Source organism: Sciurus carolinensis, chromosome 16 (genome assembly GCF_902686445.1).
Source record: "Sciurus carolinensis chromosome 16, mSciCar1.2, whole genome shotgun sequence".
NCBI lineage: Eukaryota > Metazoa > Chordata > Mammalia > Rodentia > Sciuridae > Sciurus > Sciurus carolinensis.
Window position 1 is genome coordinate 32978089 of NC_062228.1, and position 15937 is coordinate 32994025.

Sequence of the window (15937 nt, forward strand, 5' to 3'; positions counted from 1 at the left end):
CTCTGCTGAGAGGGAGCCACCCCTGCCAGAAGGAGCCCCTCCCCCACCAGCCCACCGCAGCCAGGCCCCCGCGAGCTCAGCTCCTTCCACCCTGCCCAGTGGGCGGAGGTCCTGCCCGTCCCCTTGGGCCAGGCCACAGGGCAGATGATGCGCGGTCCCCACACCCGCACCCGGCTTTACCTGGCTCCCCTGCGGCCCCTCAGTTGTCCGGCCGGGCTCTGTGCCTGCAGGGACGTCCTCAGAGGGCGTCCAGTGTCACACATGCGAAGGCTCCCTCCAACGGCTACCTAATGAGAGTGAGTCACATCGGGGACCCGCCACTTCCTGCTCTGGCGGCGGCAGCAGAAAGGCTAGCGCTGGGCTCTGCGCTCAGCCCTGCTCACCGTCCTGTGGGGTGTGTGGGCCCCTCTCCCAGCCAGCCGAGCCCTCCACGGGAGCGGGGCAGTGCCAGGCCAGCCTCCGGCTCCAATGGCTTCATGGAAATTTGAAGCTTGAAGCTGGAACAATTTTGAAGAAAAAAATAATAAAACAAAAACCAAGGGGCTGGGGATGTAGCTCGGTGGTAGGGCGCTTGCCTAGCATGAGAGAGGCCCTGGGTTCAATCCCTAGGGCCACAGGGGGGAGAAAAAGAAGAACCGAAAACCTCCATTAGAAGCCCCAAGATGCCTGCTCCAAGCAGGAAGCAAACGCATCCTCAAGAAGCAGAGGCAGACAGCCTGCTCGGAGCCTCTTCCTGGCTCTGTGTCCCACACACAGGCCCTCGGCTGCCCGGGACTCAGTTTCCCCATCCAGTGGTGAGGTGACCCAGGAGATGGCCTGAGAGGTCACAGGTCTTCCAGGACAGCCTGCTGCTTCTCCATTTCACATCTGCCTGGTGGCCGGGGCCAGGGCTGGGGTAAGGAAAAGGCTCAGTCTAGGAATTTCTATTCCAAACAGTGGAGCCCCTGGGGAACCCCAGCAGCCTGGGCACCGTGAGGCCAGGGATCAAACGCCAGCTCCCCTTCCATAAAGCTGGGGAGCCCAGTGGGGAGACACCAGAATGGGAAGAACAGGAAGGAGGGACTTCCAAGACAGAGGGGCAAGCTTCCAACCTGGCTGCGGACAGCTCTGGCTGGTTCTCAGGGACCCCTGCTGAGCATGTGACTTGGGGTCTCCCCACATCCCGCATCGGGTGTCAGGTACTCCCGGGCCTTCCAGCCCCTGCCTCTTCCCGCCACAGCATCCCTGCTGCCCTGTCTCCCAGAAGGCAGCTATTCTATCAGAAGCTCCGTCCCTGGCACCGGCGCTAGTCACAGAGTGTGCACCCAAGCAGACTGGCCGAGTGGGACTATACACGACAGAGCTATTGCAGTGCCAGGCCCCGTGTTGGGGGCCAGCAGGTGACCTAACGGTCTGCCCTGTGGGGAGGAGACAGGCATAGGATCCACACAGGGCTGTGGGCTATTCCAGAAGGCAAAGGAGGGAGTGAAGGACTGCACAGGGAGCCTGGCCATTGCTCTTCCCTCCTTTTTACAAACACGTTCCAGGCCTGGGCATTCGAAAGCAGAAAAGGAATAGATAGCACTGAGAGGGAAATGACAAACCATGGACTAGGAGAAGGCATCCACAGCAGATATGTCTGACCAAAGCTTCCTCTCCAGAATACATAAAGATCATCCATAAATCAAGAAGAAAAAGACACCAAGTTGAGCATGGTAACACACACCTGTAATCCCAACAACTTGGGAGGCTGAAGCAGGAGGATTGCAAATTGAAGGCCAGCCTCAGCAACTTAGCAAAATCCTGTCTCAAAATTTTAAAAAAATTTAAAAAAAAAGCTGGGAATGTAGCTCAGTGGTAGAGTGTCCCTGGGTTGGATTCCAAGTACCAGGGCAGGGGAACCCTGAGAGTCCATTATACCACTAGAATAACTAAAATTTTAAAAGGAAAATACCAAGTGTTGGCAAGGATGCGGAGCAACTCCAAATCCCACACACCACTGGTAAGAATGTAAAACAGTGCAGCCGCACTGGAAAATCCTTCTGCAGTGTAGACTAAGCTAACCATATGCTTCCCCAATGACTCAGCAACCCAGCTCAGATATTTACCCAAAAGAAGTGAGTACATGTGCCCACAAAAAGATCCTATCCAAAGGCTCAGCCTCGATCATAACTGTAAGCTGGAAACAACCCAAATGCTCTGCAATGGGTAATGGAGAAACACATTTTCACAGATGTGTACAATGGAAAATCACTCAGCGACAGAAAGGAGAGCCTGTCACACACACCACGGCGACCAGCGCAGCACCGAGCAGAGCTAAAGGCTGGGGCTCATTTGTACGTGTTTCCACTGACATGAGACTTCAGAAAAGATGGATCTCATCTCTGTGACAGGGAGCTGGGCAGCCGGCCCTGGGAAGGATGCTGATGGGAAGGGACCCAGAGGACCTCCTGGGACCAGAGATGCTCTAACTGCCACTCTGGCGCTGGAGCGTGGGTGTGTGCGAAGGGGGAGGCGCGGCTGCAGCCGCCCCGCCTGTACCCTCCACGGCCCTAAATCACACATTTTAATGGGCACTGACTAGTCCCGATCCGTTCCTTCGTTTGGGGAGGATGTGCTGCTGCCGACTGCGGGAAACGCGGCAGGCCGGCCTCGGCTCTGTGGGCAAGAGGCCGGCCAGGGCCAGGCACGTGGCCGGAGCTGGAGGAGACCTGCGCCCAGGCCCTGAGGGGAGCAGGCTGTGAAGGAGCCTGTCCAGGGACACCAGTGGGTCACCAGGCCCTGAGGGGAGCAGGCTGTGAAGGAGCCTGTCCAGGGACACCAGTGGGTCAGCAGGCCGCACCCCTCAAAGGCAGGGAAAGTCCAGGCGGGCTGGGGCTCCTCCAGGGAATGGCGGGTGGGGAGCAAGGGCCCCACTGGTACACGACCTCAGCAGCAAAGCGGCCGGCGGCCTGAGCAGGGCCTGGAGAAGCCTGGACAGAGGAGGGGGCTCCCCATGGGGCCATGAGGCCTGGATACCCACAGCTGCCCACAGCAGGGGCTGCATGACAATAAGCCTACTGTGCGACACCTGAGGCTCAGCGCCACCCAGCTCTCCCCTCTGAGGACACAGTGGTCAGATGCCCTCCTGCCGCACCCCAGCTCCAGCGCACCTGGCAGACCACACCACGTGCCCACCATGTGTCCTCCTGGGCGGAGGCCGGGCCCCCGCAGTGGGCATCTGACGCGTGCTGTGTACTTGGTGGCGCGCCAAGATGTCACACGCACGGCCACGTGAGAAGGTCCTGCTACCGTCCCTCCTCTGCCGAAGAGGAACCGAGGCTCAGAGGGGCCAGGTCACTCGGGATCCAAGCTCACTCCGCCAGCTCCACGCCTGAGCTCCCAGACTCAGCACTGACCCTCCCGGGAGCAAGGAAAGGCTTCCTTGGGGACAGGCTGCCCCCACAAGATCTCCAAGCCCTGGCGGGTGGTGACCCCGAGCCGACAGAGCAGTCCCCCCTCTCCTTCAGCTCCCCCAAAGAAGGGTGGCCTTCCCTTAAGTCCCCAGGGAAGACTGGTTTCTGTGTGCTCAAGGGGCCGGGGCCAGGGCCTGTGGCACAGACCAGCCCTCTCCTTGCCCCCTGCCCAGTTCCTCATGCCAGGGACACAGAAGTGACGGGTACCGACCCAAGCCTGGGAGGAGGGTCTCACCAAGGGCACTGCATACAGAGCCAGGGTGGGGGGGAGAGCAGCCCTACAGGCGAGATATGGGTCCAGACGCACAGGAGAATCCGGAGCCACCAGGGGAGACCTGGGGCCTCTAGGAACAGGGGCCAAGACGAAGCTGTGAAGCCATGGCAGGAGGAACAGAACTCAGCCAAACCACGGCGGACAGAGTCCAGAGTCGTCGGGCAGCCAAGAGACGAACCCACGGTGCTGAGCGTTGAGCAAACAGCTTGGCATTGATGAACCCAGAGGCCGGTCCCTCCCCCGCTGCACCCCAGTGCCTTTCAGACTCTGGGCACGCATCTGCAGGGGGCAAGGGTGTGGGAGGGAAATGTGGTCCCCACCCGTCCCCTTTCCCCTTCTCCAGGCAGAAGTGGGGCCTCCCCACGCCCCGGCAGAGCCCTGGCAGGGGTCTGACCCCCAGGCTGGCCACTGACCCCCAATCCAGGCCCTGGTCCAAGGACAATGAAGGGCACCCTGGAGTCAGAGCCTCTGTGGGTGACCTCAGCTAAGCTACAGGACCTCAGGGAGCCCACCTGTGAGCTCGGGACCTCCCAGTCCAACTCCATGGGGGCTGCAAGGTAAGCTAAGCGAGAAGCACACAGAGGGCACAGAGTAAGTGCTCCTTTAACACCAGTGGGCCCGGGAGGCCAGCCAGAAGCTGTTCTCTAGGTCCCAGCTCGACTTCCTGCCTCTCTTCCATGGTTTGCCCGTGCCTCCTGAGTCAGTCCTGGCCCCTCTCCTGGCCTCTGAGACCCCCGTGCCCAGCTCAACTCACCTTGCCACCCTTATGTCCCGTGATCCACTGTCCAGCCACCTCACTCTTCTGGGCCTTCTCTCAGTCCTTTCCACCTCCTGGAAGGGCTGAGGACACATACCCTGACAAGGCAGATACAAATGCCACCTCTTCCAGGAAGCCTCCCCAGGGCCCCACCGTCACCATCTCCGGGTCACAGTGCCACAGACCTGCCCTGGGCCCCAATGTGGAGGACATTCATGGTCAACCTTTCTGTAGCAGCTGTTTTGACTCCTGTTCCTTCAGGGAAGTAGCCCGCAGCCCTCCAGGGTGGGCTCCTGACCAGTGTACCTGAGGGATGGGGGTGGGCCTCAGCGCGGGCCACTGAGACGCAGTTCTGGGGCTTTTGTTGGAACTCCACGGGAGAAGGCGCTCTCCTTTCACTGGGCTGCTAGGATGGAAGCTGGGACCCCAGGGGCCCCTCAGCCTCCTCCTGACCCCGACTCCTGCCTTGGCTAGCCTCCCCCACTTCCTGTGTGACCAATCACACGTGTGACTTCTGAGGTCACGAAAGGCATCACAGCTTGCACCTTGCTCTTAGATTGTCCCCTCTAGTGGAAGCCAGACACCATGTCAGGAGGACACTCAACAGCCCAGTGGCAAGTGATGTTGGAGGAACCAAGGAAGCTGCCCTCAGCCAGCCCACCCCAGACGGAGCCACCTTGGAAGCCCAGTCAAACCTTCCGGTGCCTGCAGCTTGACGGACAGCCTGACCACAAACAGCCGCGGCAGTGACCCCAGCCACAGCCACCCAGCTGAGCATGAATTCCTGACCCAGAATTTGTTACGCAGCACCAGATACAGATGCCATCATTGTGTGGGAGAGCCCGCCTTAAAATGAAGCAAAGGCACGGGGAGCAGCAGAGTCTCCATGACGCCCCAGATCAGGAATACTGATTCCCTCAGACCTTCACTTACAGCACCTCTAGGTCCCCTTTCACCCCTGCCCTTGGGCTGAAGTAGGTGTTCTGGCTCTTTCAACTCAAAGAAAATGAACTCATTCTTTCATCTTCTCTCTCTCTCTCTCTCTCTCTCTCTCTCTCTCTCTCTCTCTCTCTCTCTCAACTGCTAGAAGCAACCAGGGGCTGCCGCTTCTCTTCCATTGGACCCAGCTTGCCCAGAGCAAGGACAAGCTCTCCCCAGCACCAGGAACTCAAGAAGCCCTCATGACATTTCTGCCAGATTGAACTGTGCACCCAGATTCTCCAGGGAGAACACGGAGCCCACTCTGCAGCCGGAATCAAGAGCTCCCCAAGGCGCACCCCCTCGAGGCCCACCCCCGGGAGAGGACACAGCCGGCTCAGTCCTGGCCTTGGGCCCCCAGCTCTGCCACACTCAGACCAGGAAGGGCAGAGGCGCCGCTTTCAGGTTGATTTTGCACACGGGGTGGGGGGCTGGGTAGCATTCCAGAGCATCCGCCCACCTCTGGGCCTGTGCCCTGGCCTCCCGCTGCGGGCTGGGGATGAGCAGGGATCCCTTCCTCAGGGAACTTAGGAAAGTGCCCTGGTTCGCACCTTCATTCAACAGGCAGGAAGTGGGGTCTCCAGAGGGGACGGGGTCGACTGAGGTCATGGAATCAGTTACAAGTTCCAGGAAGGACCTGAGGCCTTGGTGCTTCAAAGCCGTGTGGTCCTGAAGGGTGCCCTAGGGAGAGCCCCGAAGCTGCTCCAAATAAACGCATGTTCTAAGTGAACTGTACATTTGACTTTTTTTCTTTTTTTTTTTGGTGGGGGGCCGTGCACATGCTCTAGGCGAGTGCTCTCCCGCCAAGCCACACCCCGGCCTGCACCTTCGCCATCAGAATCAGCTCCCCTGAGCCACTTCCCCCCATACAGAAATCTAACCAGCCAAGGCTTGCCCGGTTCCGTGCCAGGGTGTCGAAAGACGGACCCTACCTCCCGTGGTCCTGTGGGTGGTGCGGCCTGCTGGAGAGCGGGGGCCGGCTCCCGAAGCCCCCAGGCCGCAGTCCCTTCCAGGCGTGGAGACGGGCTTTAGAGCAGGCCAGGGGCAGCCGGGGTCACGGCGTTGAGTAACAGCAGAGAATCCTACAAGAACAGATGTGAAAGCAACTGCCCTGCCAACCAAAAGGCCTGATTTCCCTTGAAAAACTTTGCAGCTGGGCAGCCGCCTGTCCTTCCCTGCACCCAGCCCTGTGTGACCCTCAGAAGAGCAGAAGGAAGAGGGCGCCCCTCCCGGAAGATCCCGGGAAGCGGGGACAGAGATGCTGGGAAGGGAAGAAAGCAGCTCCGGAACTGCGCGCAGGGCTGGGGTGCAGCCCGGGGCCAGGGCACGCGCCCGGCACCCCCCACCAAATTCCAAATCTTAGGAATTATTGCTAGGTAATAGAATTTAGGAGAGTTTTCATTTAAATCTTTTTTCTTTTTTTTGGTACCGGGGATTGAACCCAGGGGCACTCCACCACAGAGCCAACTCCCCAGCCCTTTTTTATATTTTATTTAGAGACAGGGTCTCACTGGGTTGCTTGGTGGCCTCACTAAGTTGCTGAGTCTGGCTTTGAACTCGCAATCCTCCGGCCTCAGTCTCCAGAGTCACTGGGATCACAGGCGTGTACCACCACACCACCAGCTTAAAGCTCTTTTTGCTTATGTCTGTTTTTAATTTTTCTCTAATAAAACACTACCAACCACTTAAAAGATACCAGTAGCAAAAGCAACTGCAATGAAGAAAAAGCAGGAAAAACAGGAAAGGGTGCACGGAGATCAGGGGTCCTCGAGGCAACACCCAACTCAGCACCCCTCATGGCCAGGTAAAAACTGGAGTTTTTATGATAATGAAAAATATTATATTAAGATGAGTGTGGTGGTGCATGCCTGTAATCCCAGCAGCTCGGGAGGCTGAGGCAGGAGTATTTTTAGTTTGAAGCCAGCCTCAGCCATTCAGCAAGACCCTAAGCAATTCAGTGAGACCCTGTCTCTAAATAAAAGACAAAAAGGGATGGGAGCATGGCTCAGTGGTTGAATGCCCCTGAGTTCAAGCTCAGTACAAAAAAAAAAAAAAAAGATGCATATATATATATATATATATATATATATATATATATGCCATCAAATATCAGTGGCTGCTGGTACTACAGAAGGAACATCAGCAAGACAAGCCCACCTTCCAGAAGTGTGCAATACCATCTCCAATGCACCACTGTGTGCAAAAATCAAAACTAAGTTAGAGGGAGCCTCAGCTACGACCCATTTACAGGATGCAGGATCCAGGGAACACGGCACACCCTACAGGAAGCTCTCCAGCAGGTAAAGGCACGGGCTTCAACCTACCACTGAGACAGGGAGCAAGTGAGCACCAATTCCACAGATGACAGAGTTGGAAACCATCCCATTACGTGCACATCATTTGGATCCTGATTTAAAATTTTTAAAAACTAAAAGAAAGAAATTTTTTTGAGATTTACAAAACAATTGCAACACTGAATCACTGTGATCTGATTAACAGTGCTAATTTTTGGATGCAATAGTTACATTCTTACTGCAAATTCAATAGTTATGGGATACAAAGTTGTATCGGTACACCACGTGGAATGATTTCACACCACGTGGAATGATTAAACACAGCCCTCACCTCAGAGGCTAACCATTTTTTGTGGTGAGAACATTTAAAATTTGGAAATGTACATGGTACGCAGTGCCATAGCACTCTTGAACCTAATTCCTCCCATCTAACCAAAACTGCATCTTTTCACCGCCATCTCTCCTGCTTCCCCTCAGCCTTTGGTCACCACGTTATGCCTCTGCTTCTGAGCGTGATTGTTTCACGGTATGTTTAAAAGTGAGATCACGCCATATTTGTCCTCCATGCTCACCTTCTGTCACTTAGCAAAATGTCCCTCAGGTTCATCCAGGTTGGTGTGAATCACAGAATTTCCCTCTTTTTAATGGCTAAATACTACTCCATCGTGTCCAGCACCACCTTCTCTTAACTGGATGGACATGTAGGTTGAGTCCCTGTCTTTACTGTGAATAGTGTTGTCGTGGGTGCACAGATGTCTGGACATACTGACTTCAAATCCCGTGGGTAGGTATCCAGAAGTGGGGCAGCTGGATCACATGGTAGTTCTATTTCTAACTTTTTGAGGAATTCATACTGCTTTTTCTTTTTGCAGTGCTGGGAATCAAAGCCAGGACCAGGCGACCACTCTGTGCTGAGCGCACCCCAGCCCTTCCAGGCTGTTTCGTAATGGCTGTGCTGACTTCCACGCCCGCCAGTGCCGTACAGCCCTGGGCTAGGGTTTCCTTCTCTCCACATCCTCGCCAGCACTAATCTCCGTAGCCATTCTGACAGTTGTGAGGCGAGATCCTCTTGTGCTTTTCATTTGCACTTCCCTGACAAACAGCGATGCTCAGCAATTTTTCTCACATCTGCCGGCCTTCCCTGGCCTCTGGTACTGGGCATTGAACCCAGGTTGCTCTACCACTGAGCTCCATCTCCAGCCCGTTTTATTTTGAGACAGGGTCTTGCCAAGTTGCCCAGGCTGGGCTTAAACTTGCAATCCTCCTTCCTCAGCCTCCTGAGCCTGTGGGATTACAGGTGTGCACCACCGTACCTGGCTGGTATGTCTTCTTTAGAAACGTGTCTGTGCAAGTTCTGTTTTTGTTTTGTACTGGGGATGGAATCCAGGGTCACTTTACCACTGAGCTACATCCCTAGACATGCTTTGTTTTTGTTTTTGATATAGAGTCACGCTAAACTGCCAAGGCTGACCTGGAACTTGTGATCCTAGTGCCTCAGAATCCAAAATTGCTGAGATTACAGATGTGCTATCATGCCTGGTTACATTTGTTTTTTTGTTTTTGTTTTCTGTTTTTTGGTTTTTTGGTACCAGGGATTGCCACTCAGGGGCACTCGATCACTGAGCCACATCCCCAGTCCTTTTTAATATTTTATTTAGAGATAGGTCTCACTGAGTTGCTTCGGGCCTCGCTAAATTGCTGAGGCTGGCTTTGAACTTCTGATCCTCCTACCTCAGCCTCCTTAGCCACAGGGATTATAGGCATGGGTCACCGAGCCTGCCTTTTATTGGTTTTGATGCTATTATAAATTACATTTTTCTCTTTTGGATATTTTATTTTCAGTGTGTTGAAGCTCTGTTGATTTTTGTGTGCTGATTCTGTCTCATGCAACTTTACTGTACTTGTTTATCAGTTCTAACAGTTTTGGGGTGGTCACATGGCTTTTTTTTAAGCGTCCCTATCTTTTCACAATATAGGCACCATTTTTTACGGAAGAAGTGATCTGCTCTCTGGCGGGGAGTGTCGACACAGATGCGTGAGGCGGGCGAGTCTGTGGGCAAGCGAGCCTCCTCCCGCTCCCGTGTCAGCTGGGTTTTTCCGTCTGAAAGGTTGAAACCCTGCCGCCAGAAGAGCTCTGGCACCTGCCGTCTCATCCGAGTGGCACACAGGGAAGAGGTCACGTTTGGGCCCTTTCTACAGATGAGGAATATGTGGTCCTGAGAGGGAAGTGACTCACCGGGGACTGGAAGCCAGCATCACAGAACCACACCAACCCTGCCCCCGACTGGAGGGAGGAAGATAGACGGTCAGACAGACAGACAGACTTACAGTCAGACAGACACAGGTCCTCCCCAGTGCCTCCTGGAAGCACAGGATACTGCAGATCCCCTTCCTGGTTCCCTTCCAGCCACCTTCCTGTCCCCACGGACCTCCCACTTCACCCACAGGGCTTAAAGGCTGCAAGCAGCAGCCTGGGCGGCGTCTTAACACCTCCTGGTGGAGCTCTCTCCTGGGAGCCCCTCCCGCTGACCACAGAAGAGTTTACCCCAAGCAGAAAGCTCCCAGCTCAGCGCCTGGCACAGACAGGCCGCCAGACGCGACCCCACCGCAAACCCACGTTCAGTCTGCGGGCCCCACAGCTGAGAGATGGACCTGCTTTAATTCACCCTAAGAAAAGGATCCCCAGTGGATGGAGGCCTTAGCTCTCAGCTGCTTGGTGCATCTCACTCGCAGCACAGATACTGGAGACAACCCAAATGTCCAGCAATAGGGGACAGAGAAAATCACCTGGGGCTCCTCCTGGGTGGAGCGCTAAGTGGACCCTGAAGTCTGTCTGAGAACCTCGGTTTCCCCAGCCCAAACCCACGCAAAGCCCGGGATAGACAAAACCCTCCTCAGAGGACAATAAGGAGAGTTGTGAAGTTCAACTTTTTTTTCTTATCATATGTTTAAAACGAAAAGTCACACCTGTAATCCCAGCGGCTTGGGAGGCTGAGGCAGGAGGATTGCAAGTTCAAAGCCAGTCTCCGCAACAGTGCGGCCCTATGCAACTCAGTGAGACCCTTGTCTAAATAAAATACAAAAAAGGGCTGGGGAGGTGGCTCCGTGTTCGAGTGTCCCTGAGCTCAATCCCCATACCCCCCCAAAAAAAGGCCACTTGCAGGGACATACATCAATAGGCTAATAGGTTATTTCAAACAGCACAGTTTCTAAGGTTTTTTCTCCTACCTCTTGCTGTATTTTCTGATTTTTCAATAAGCAAATGTGAGGCTCAGAGAAGAGACGAGAAAGAACCAGAGGTTCATACAACAGACTAGGGCAAAAACCACGGCAGGGCCCCTCTGAGGCCCTCCTGCACCCTCCTCACGGGGGAGCAACCCGGTATCCCTTCTTCAGAGCCAGGCACACAGTTCAGGGCTGTAGGCAGGAAGGACTGGAACACAGTGGGACATGGCAGACTGGAGCCTCAAGCTCCCCAGCCCAGCCCCCGCAGCACCCCAACCTCCACAGCACCCCAGTCCCACACCCGCGCGCCCTAGGTGCTCAAATAGCCGCACAGCACGGCTGGGTGGAGGCACAGGTGTGGGGAGAGAAGAACCTGGGGCTCCTTCCCCAGGTCAGCAAACCCAGAACCCCTGGAGGCCAGGAGGGGACACCAACCCTCAGACCACTGGCCAGGTAAGGACTGGAGCAAACAAAAGGTCCTGTGTGAGATGTTGCTGAGTTTCAGCCAGCATCTGCCACGCGGCAACATGGCCAGAGGTGCTGGCCTTGAGTTTGGCAAAGGAAACTAGAAATCTGGGTTTTTGTGCAAAATCTTGTGGTTTTCAAATGTTGGCAATTAATCCAAAATAAACTGTATTTCTGCAATTCTTCTATTAGTGCCCGGACTCACAACTGGGTGGCCCTGAGCAAATCACTTAACGTCTCTGGATTTCAGTAGTGTGATCTATAAAGTGAAGAAACAAAACCTACTTCTCAGGTTTACTGTGCCAACGGGACAGGACAAACTCACACGCTAATGAAAACAAGAGCAGCGGTAACACACGCGTGTCCACTCAGGGCTGAGTGCCGTTCTAAGCAACACGGATTGTTATTTTGTTTTTTTAAGTCCTGTTGCGGTGGTTGCAATTTATGATCCTCCTGCCACATCCACCTGAGATGCTTGGGGGATTGCAGGCATGCGCCGCCATGCCCAACTATGACAGGCATTTTTAAAAGCTTTGAATTTGAAATATTTTAAAACCTTCAGAAAAGTTAGGAACTCTCCTGAATTCTACCCAGATGTGTCCATTTGTTATTTTGCCTCGTTTTCTTTATGTCTACACATGTGCTTCTCTTTAGTATTTCAGCATAGATTAGAGGTAAGTAGACACAGCCTGAGTAAATATTTTAGCATGTATTTCCTATAAACAGTTATCGGCACACCCGTGTTAATACTTTATCATCCATATCCAGGCTCATCCATATCAACAATAGTTTTGTACTGTCTTCTCCGACCGCAGTTCGTATTCTGCATCTTATTGGCCATGTCTTTTTGCTCCCCTTTAATCTAGAACTGCCTTTAAGATAAATATCCTCATCATTCCCATTTCACAGATGAGAGACTGAGAGTTAGAGAGGGTGAGGCACTTGCCCAATGTCACACAGCTAGGAAATGTGGAGCTGGGGCTCAAGCTGGGGATTCCTGGACCTTGCGTTCTCATCCTCCCGGTCCCAGAGTTTGCAGATAATAGCCTTTGTGTTCACAACTGAAAACAGGGGCCCTTCTGAGCGCAGGTGGACACCTGGAGCCACCTCACAAGCAACAGTCCGTCCTTGGTGAAAGAGGGCCCTCCGTCCTTGGTGAAAGAGGGCCCTTGTGCATACAATGACAAGGGCCTCCCTGCACCTGGCCCTGGCTGGATGCCACCCCCTGGACCCTGTGGGCCTCATTTAACCATTTCCAAATAGAAAGCTCAGGTGCAAAGGAGTCACCTGCCTCTGGCAAGCTGGGGGACAGAGAGGGGAGGGGAGGGCCGCCCTCTTCTCTTAAAGTAACAGTCCAGGCCCAAATGTCTGAAAGGCAGAAGGTGGTAAATGCCCTGGAGACAGAGCTTGAAGCGCTAAGAGCCCCCAGGTCATGCCCCTCACCCACAGACCACCCAGGCCGACAGGGACCACTGAACTCCACTGTCGGAGAGGGGCCAGGGCACCTTCTAAGAAAGAGCTGCACTGGAGGGAGGGGTGAAGGGATGGGGGTCACACACAGTCTGCCACATCTGGGAAGAGGAGGAGGGGCCTGCAGGCAGACCCACAAACAGCCTCCTCAGCAAGATCCTCAGGTCCCTGTCCCACGCCCAGCCCACAGGGAGGTGGAATCGTCCAGTACTCTGGGGACCAGAGCTCCCACCCCACAATTCCAGGCTTGGCAACACTGGCTCCCAAATTGTGATGGCTTGGGGCCTGGAGCTGTCAATAACCGTGGTGCCACTGCCCCTGGCCCAGTGTCCCCCGGGAGGGGACCTCACTCCCCATGCAGCCAGCCTCCAGGCAGTGTCTATCAAGTGGCTTTCCAGCAGTCACGAGTCACAGATCTCAGCGGCGCACAGCGGAGGAGCCAACCCTGCCAATGAGAAACTCTGCAGCTGACCAGCAGGGCGCTTCTGCCCGAGGTCCAGGCCCTTCTGTTGGGTTTTGTAGCTGGTTTGTAAGGAAAGACCTCACAACCTGCGGACTTCACTGGAAGCTTGCATCAGCCCCTAGACCTCACCTGCAAACCCAAGTCCAAGGAGCCACTGAAGGACTGCTTTTGAAATTTTACCAAAACAAATAAAAGGAATAATTGCTTTTCTTCCTATTGTAGTTGGGGTGAAAATACAAAAAGCTCGAATAAATAAGAAAATCATCTGTCAACAAACTCCCCCAAAGATACCCGTAGAAAGATCCCTCCCTGTTCTCCTCTGGTACACAGTAGACAGACTGGCCTGCCTGCTGTGGGTGGGGTCAAGGTCAGCCCACTGTGTCTTCCCGGTAGGCCAGTGGCCTTCTGTGGGTAGGGTCACACCTGACACTTGCAGGGCCACATGAGACCCCCTGGTGGATTCAGCCAAGGCCTGACATAAGCATCAGTAGCTCTGCCTGCTCAGCTACAGGGGAAGAGGATCCAAGAAGTGGGGATCGGAAGCAAAGGTCTGAACTGCCATCAGGGCACAGGATAGGAACAGGAAGAAGGGAGAGGTGGACAGGCACAGGCTGAGAAATGTGTTCTTCCCTTGGTGGGTAACTTAACAGACCCATCTGAGATTCTGCCTTCGGGCCCAGAGTTGGCTCACTTGTGGGTACTCAACTCAAACTCCAGGAAGCCTGGGAGGCCATTAGTCCCAGCTTCAGGCCTAACTTGCTAAGAGACCTGTTTTCCCACCTATAAACAGAGCTCCAGTCCTGCCTTTTTTATTTATTTATTTTTCTTCTCTCCAGTATTGGGGATTGAACCCAGGATCTCACCCTGCTAGGCAAGTGCTCTAACCCCCAGGTCCTTTCCTAACTTATGATCAGAGGACACTCAGGGTGTTCCGGGGTTTTGCAAGCAATCAGGCCTCCACGGAAGGCCCTGCAGGTCCCACTTCTCCCCGCCTAGCCTCCACGACAGGCCCAGGGGCGCCCACTCACAAGCACCGAGTGGCAAGGAGGGCCAAGAGGACCCTGGCGATTACGCACATCTCTTAGTGCTAGAGGCTACACATGTGGACCCAATTCACCATGCGTGAAGCTGCCTAAGGCTCTTCCCAGGCTCAGCCTGCCACTCCTGTGGGTCCTCCGCATAGACCTGGGGTCCAACCTGACACCCCCAGCCAAGCCAAGACGGACAGGCTCGTCACCCATGGGGCATCTGCCCACATCTGACAGCAGCTGTTGAATCCTAGCCCCCTGTCTCAAGGCCCCTCTGTGCTATCCTACGTCCCTCACTGTCCCAGGGAATGGTCTGAGGACAGTCTCGGCCCTCTCTCAGGTCTCCGTCATGTCATCCGGAAAGTGGAGCCGGTCCCCAGTTCCTGCAGCAGGGGACCGGTCTAGGAAGCCTCCCGTGGCTGTGCCCGAGAGGAAGGGGCGTCGGAGAAGACCCGACCCAACCCACGCTGGCGTGGAGAGGCGCGCGCCGAGGGGACCCGCGCCTCCGCGGCCGGGCGTCCAGCTCCGACCCGGCCCGAGGTCGGGAAAGGCACCCGAGAGGGGCCGTCCGCGTAGAGCCCGCGCCCCGCGGACCCCGCCCACCCGCAACTCGGACGTCCCGGGCCACCGGCCGCCCGCCGCTCTCACCCGGCCCGGTCCGTCCCCGTCCCGCGGCCACCTCGCCCCGCGCCCGCGCTCACCTGCCGCCTCCCGCGCTACAGCCGCCGCCGCCGCTGCTGCCGGAGTGGCCGCCCGAGTGGCCGCGGGCGGGCCCGGCACTCCCGGCGGGGGCGGCGGAGCGGCCGCAGGCGCCCCCCGCTGGCCGCCCTGCCCAGGCCGGGCTCGGGCCGGGGAGGCCGGGGTGGCCGGGGTGCCCCCCCCGCCGCGCCCCGCTCCATCTCCCCGGAAAGGTGGAGAACTCACCGCCATCCCACCTCCAGCGCAGCCTCCCACGCCGCAGCCGGAGCCCGCGACCAGCCACCTTAGCTGGCCGGCAGGAACTACCGCCTTTTCCAAACAATTTTCTCAAAGTAACTCGCGCACGTGCTCGCGAGCGTCTGGCGCCCCCACCCCCGCACCATCCCCATCCCCGTCCCCAAGGGCAAACACTTTCTAGCAAACGGTCTTCAGCTGGTTTTGCTCCAGATCTCCCCCACCCTCCAGTAAAGAACGCGTTTCTGGAAGGCTGTCCAGGCTGGTGCCCTCCAGCCAAGATGAGGAAGCCTTGGCCCCAACGTCTGACTCAGGCCTGACCTCCTGGGAGGGTCAGGGGTGGGAGCCGCCGGCTCGCAGCCCTGTCAGTGCAGGCATTAGAGACCTGGTCTTAGTAGGCACCAGGAGAACAAAGCCTGCCTAAGAAAGTAGGTGTGTAATCCGGTAGGGACCCCTATAGCCCAGGGTGGGGCCCAGAGTTGGCAGCAAAAAAAGAAAAAAAAAATCTTTTGTGTTCCCGAGGCACCCAGGCTGGGAGAGAACCTCTGAGTCAGGCTGGGTGGGATGGAGATCAAAGGAAGGAGTAATCAAACTAAGGAGGGTATTTAACTCAGAG

At 55.8% G+C, this 15937-nt stretch overlaps 1 protein-coding gene across 5 annotated transcripts in view; it reads right to left on the bottom strand.

Moving 5' to 3' along the window:
* Adcy7 (adenylate cyclase 7) overlaps positions 1–15143 on the bottom strand; it is a 55267-nt gene extending 40124 nt beyond the window's left edge. For 2 of the 5 annotated variants that reach the window (XM_047528577.1, XM_047528568.1), the window contains exons 1-3: positions 15090–15143; positions 6376–6525; positions 181–287 (exon numbers count right to left, since the gene is read on the bottom strand). The gene's annotated coding sequence lies outside the window, so the exon portion shown is untranslated. The remainder of the gene's footprint in view (positions 1–180; positions 288–6375; positions 6526–15089) is intronic. The other 3 variants (XM_047528573.1, XM_047528570.1, XM_047528575.1) reach the window with 3 other exon arrangements.
* Between the last annotated feature and the right edge of the window lie 794 nt (positions 15144–15937).